General features: G+C 43.6%; 1 long non-coding RNA gene across 1 annotated transcript; it reads right to left on the reverse strand.

Annotated features, from left to right (window-relative positions):
• Positions 1 to 2,631: 2,631 nt before the first annotated feature.
• LOC128133890 (uncharacterized) lies at positions 2,632 to 4,402 on the reverse strand. The gene is made up of 3 exons (XR_008232191.1): positions 4,259 to 4,402; positions 3,352 to 3,417; positions 2,632 to 2,860 (listed from the first exon to the last, which is right to left on the reverse strand). It is a non-coding gene; the product is annotated as an uncharacterized LOC128133890 (long non-coding RNA).
• Positions 4,403 to 5,402: the final 1,000 nt, after the last annotated feature.

Genomic DNA, 5,402 nt, shown 5'->3' on the forward strand with positions numbered 1-5,402 from the left:
CATCCGTGATTTATTAATTAGGGTTTAGTATTTATAGATGCTTGCATGCATCTTTGTACGTAGCTTTTCAGTGGATCATTCATAGCGAATATAGTTTTTATCGATTGTAACCCTAAAAGCCTCTACAGTGGAAGTTCTTTATCGAGCTCTGCTGAGGCGTGAATCTATTGAATCATTCAGCTCATTATTGATTCATTCTCTTGTTTGATATTTTTGTTTGCTTTATTCTGATCAACCTGTGTAAGATCTATACGATCAAAGAGTTTTTCAACTCATCAATTGGTATTAGAGCGGGAGACTGTGTAATTCATACACATCTCTTCTGTGAAAGAAGTGATTAGGGTTTATTCCGCATTCATTGATATTTATTGAGCCGTCACTCCATATTTGACGTATCTCTTTAATTATTCATCTTGCCCTAATATTACATATTACAAAGTCTGATCTTATAACAGGTTAAACGATCAATCATGGACGATTCTCAATCCAATCCCATCAACATCTCTAACAGCATCGGATCAACAACCAAAATCCCAATCCTCTACACTCAAGACTATGAAGTGTGGACGCACCATTTTGAAGATTACGTTATCGGATCGGAAGATAACGGGTACCTGATATGGGAAGCTATCACAGTTGGCCCCTTCGCTCACTCAAGCACTTCAAGAATCATTAATACTCAGAAGGAGTACAATGATCTATTAAAAGATGTGAAGAACGTCGCTCTGGACGAAAAGGAGAAGTTCCAATGCAACATTAAGGCATTGAGACTAATTCGATTCGCCCTTAAATCCGACACATTCCGGTTAGTAAGTTCTTGTGGTACAGCAAAGGAAATTTGGGATCGGCCGCGAGAGCTGTATTCCACAGATGAAGATTTGGAACACTCGATTCAGACCCTACTTCTCTCTGAATTTGGAGAGTTCAAGCAGAAGCCAGAGGAGGTTGTTACACAAACATTTGATCGGTTCAATCATCTTCTTAGTAAGATGATCAAACATGACATAGAAAGAAAGCTCATCGAACAGAAGGTCACTTTCTTAAATGGCCTAAGACCCGAATGGAGGGCGGTTGTGTCGACGGTTAAAGCGCATGAACAGTTCAAATCATATTCTTTGGCGAAACTGGTGGGAATTCTGAAATCCCAGGAAAATATTGTGCTACAAGAGAAGAGCGTGGTCTCAAACTTGGGGTCTTTGGCCCTTCTGTCTAAAGGTAAGAGTGCAGCAGCAGAAGAAGAAGATCTGAATCTGGGAGACTACGATCTGACATCTGAAGATTTTGCAATGATGATGTCGAATCCCAAGAGGTTCATCAAAAAGAAGCTCCCTACCAACAAGAACCAAAATTGGCAGGGAAGCTACAACTCTGAAAAAGTGAAAGAGGAGCCGAAGGTTGAAGAACCAAAGAAAGAAGCGAAGGGTGAAGCTGATTCTGGTGTGAGCTGTTTTTACTGTGGAGGGAAAAATCACTACGCAAAAGATTGCGTGTTGAAGAAAATGGCAGAGAAAGATGAGGAGAAGGATGAAGAAGCAAGTCTCCTAAAAAGACTGGAGGAGATCAAAAGGAAGAAAGCTATTACTAATCCCTCTATGAATGCTCTTGTTGTGCAGGATTCGGTAGATGATGATGAGTTCGGTGGTGTACAGGTGTGGTCGACCGACTCAGAAGATGATGAAGTGAGAAAGCCTACTCATGGAAAGGCTTATGTGGCGAAGAGTGGTGATGCCAGTGGAAGATGTTTGATGGTAACAGATGTATCCCAGATGAGGGGATACAACACTGATGGTGGAAACGAAATGGCTAAGGAGCGAGAGTACGTGTGCTTTACAGCGAAGCCTCTCAGTGTGCAGATCAGTGAACTAGATGAACTGATCAAGAAGGCACAATCCATTTTTGTTTCATTTAAAATTCCACAAACATCATATGAAAAAGAATTAAATAACTTGAACTGAAGAATTTCAAATCTAGATAGTTGTTTAACTCAAACACGTGTCACGAATTCTAATCTGACTGACCAAATAAGCAAGGTATCATCCAAGAAAGAAGGAGCGAAGAATGTGGATTGAGCAGAAGGAGTTGGAGCTGGTTAAATATAGGGATGAATATATCTATTTGCAAAGGGACAATCTTAAGTTGTTAAAACAGAGAAATGTTTTTTGTTTGATTGCAAAAAGACTTTATACTAACATTACTCAACTGCATTTAGACTGTGAAATAGGCCAGAAGATACATCGCATGATTTTGCCCTTCCTTGAGCTAAAGGAGGATGAAATCGATGCTGAAGCATACAAGTGTGAAAGTGTTGTATCTTCAAATGATGTAAATCCCACTTATATGTTTGGCCTGGACAAAATTGAATCGTTTATAAAGTCCAAAGACCATGAAGACATGCTTAAGAATATTCTGGATGAAAATGATAGGTTGAAACTCAGAGCCGAAACTATACAAAAATTTGACTCATTGAGTACCAAATTAAGTTCAGAAAATAAAATTGATGTTGAAAATGCATCTGAACTTAATGAGGACGATGACATGAGTGAAATCTCTGTAGAGGATGAGGTTGACTGTTCAGAGTTTATTAGGAGCGAACCTAAAAACCACAAAAATTTGATTTCTGAAAAATTGAAACGACCCAAAAATTTCGTTTTTCAACATAACCAAAAACCATAATCTGAGTGTCATATCATAAACCATACATGATGTATCTCAAAATAATAATAAAAACACTGTGCGGAAAACTGTATCATATCCATGTCATATAAAAATCAAGAACCAAATCAACTCCCAGGATAAAAGCTGAAGCTGTGGTGTGTGCGATGCCATCATCCCGAGCTCTTCCCTCTACAAGCGGAAGTACCTGAAACCAAAACTGAAACTGTAAGCACGAAGCTTAGTGAGCTCCCCCAAACTACCACATACCATACAATACATATAAATCACATACTGGGCCTTGCCCACTGCATCAGACCGAGGTCTGGAACTAGCTGCATCGGACCGAAGTCCGGAACTGACTGGGACCTTGTCCCCTGCATCGGACCAGAGTCCGGAACTAACTGCATCGGGCCGAAGTCCGGAACTAACTGCATCGGGCCGAAGTCCGGAACTAACTGCATCGGACCGAAGTCCGGAACTGACTGATCATGACATAGCATAACACATAACAACTATTATAATCACACATACTGCATACTGCATCGGACCGAAGTCCGGAACACATACACGAATATGCTTGAATCACAAAGACATCAAGCACTCTAGCTACTGCATCAGACTAAAGACCAGAACTACTGATAATTACACGGGCCGGCATTGCGGCCGTAGACCCGTTCCTACTGAAGGGAAACTCACCTCGTGAACTGGCTGCTGAGTGTATGGCTCTGGAAGCTAGCTGCTGCTGCTCCGGTATCTCCCCGGCTACAAGTCCATAAACACACTACATCAAATACTAAACACTGCACTGGGTAAAATGACTCTTTTACCCTTGGTCAAAGTCAACTCTCAGACAAAGTCAACTCTCGGTCAAAGTCAACCCATAGTTGACCTGACTCGCCGAGTTGGGCCGCCAACTCGCCGAGTCCCTATTCTCACTCCTCGACTCAACTCGCTGCTACTCGTCGAGTATGGCATCGACTCGACGAGTACTCTCCCGATCCAAGAACTCAGACAATCTTCATCCGACTCGCCGAGTCCTATGAACAACTCGACGAGTTGTTCTTGAGCTTAAGAAGATTGCCTTGGACTCGCCGAGTTGTATGAACAACTCGCCGAGTCCCCCGATTACTGAGTCTACCTTCAAACTCGCTGAGTCCACTCCCTTACTCACTGGTCCCACTCGATACCGCTCGAAAGGAAGAAATCAGGGACTCGCGACTAGACTCGCCGAGTCGTTCTTCCGACTCGCCGAGTCACCGCCATGCAACTATTCTACACTCGATTCTGATCAAATCCAGAACATACAAATGATAGATCTGAGTCCAATAAGCTGATTTACCACGTAAAGTTTCCAACTTTACGTGTACAAACGCATGAACAAGGGAATAAATGCTAAAAGATGCTTAAAAGGGGTAGATCTAGGGTTAATGTGCAAAATAGCTCCATAAAGGCAATAGATCTGGGCTCTACAACTCCTAAATGAACAGATCTAAGGTTATCTCGGCATAAGAGAGCTTCCATATCAACATAAGGCTTTAGAAAGGCTTAAACAAGATCTAGAAAGGGTTTCAAAGCATAAAAGGGAAGGAAATCAGAAGAATACCTCAAAGAGCTGTTGCTTTCCCTTGAATCTCTGCTCTACAATCCTTCTCCTTGCTCCTTTCTTCTTCTCCTTCTTCAAGCCTTCACAATTAGCACACAAAATCACTTAGAATCGCTCAAGAACGAATTAGGGTTTTCTCACAGCTTTAGAGGGTGAAGGAGGAGGGATTGGGGGCTATAAGGTGGCTTAAATAGTGGGCAACCTGGGGATTTAGGGTTTCTCCCAGACGGGCAGACTCGCCGAGTCCAGAATATGGACTCGCCGAGTCGCCAGCTAATCACGTGCTTGAAATCCCGACCCTACTTGGCGAGTCAGGCTATGAACTCGCCGAGTCCCTCTTGCAAAAGTTCAAAATAAATACCAAGGAATTACCATACCGGACACGGGTCGTTACAATTCTCCCCCACTTATCTCAGACTTCGTCCTCGAAGTCTGCTACGGCTGAATCTGCAAATAACTCTGGGTATTGCTCCCTCATCTCTTCCTCAGCCTCCCACGTCCACTTAGACCCCTTCCGGTGCTGCCACTGCACCTTTACTAACTGAATTTCCTTGTTCCTCAAGGTCTTGGTCTTCCGGTCCAGAATTGCGACCGGTCTCTCAATATAATTCAGGCTGCTATCAACCTGAATATCCTCTAGGGGAACGACTGCTGACTTATCCACCAGACACTTCCTCAACTGAGACACATGGAAAGTGTTGTGGATCTGACTAAGCTCCTCAGGAAGATCTAACCGATAAGCAACCCGACCCATCCGGGCCAAAACCCTGAAAGGACCAATAAATCTGGGGCCCAACTTGCCCCTCTTCCGGAACCTGATGACACCCTTCCAAGGTGAGACCTTCAGAAGGACCATATCCCCCACCTGGAACTCAAAGTCCGAACGCCTCCTATCGGCGTAACTTTTCTGCCGACTCTGAGCAGTCTGCAGTCTACTACGGACCTGCTGGATCAACTCGGTCGTCTTGAGCACCACCTCTGTGCTCCCAATGACTCGCTGACCGACCTCGCCCCAACAAATCGGGGTCCTACACTTCCTCCCATACAGCATCTCAAAGGGAGGTCGATCAATGCTCGCATGATAACTGTTGTTATACGAGAATTCCGCTAACGGAAGATACGTATCCGAACTGCCACCGAAATC

Source organism: Lactuca sativa, chromosome 4 (genome assembly GCF_002870075.4).
Source record: "Lactuca sativa cultivar Salinas chromosome 4, Lsat_Salinas_v11, whole genome shotgun sequence".
Taxonomy (NCBI): Eukaryota; Viridiplantae; Streptophyta; class Magnoliopsida; order Asterales; family Asteraceae; genus Lactuca; species Lactuca sativa.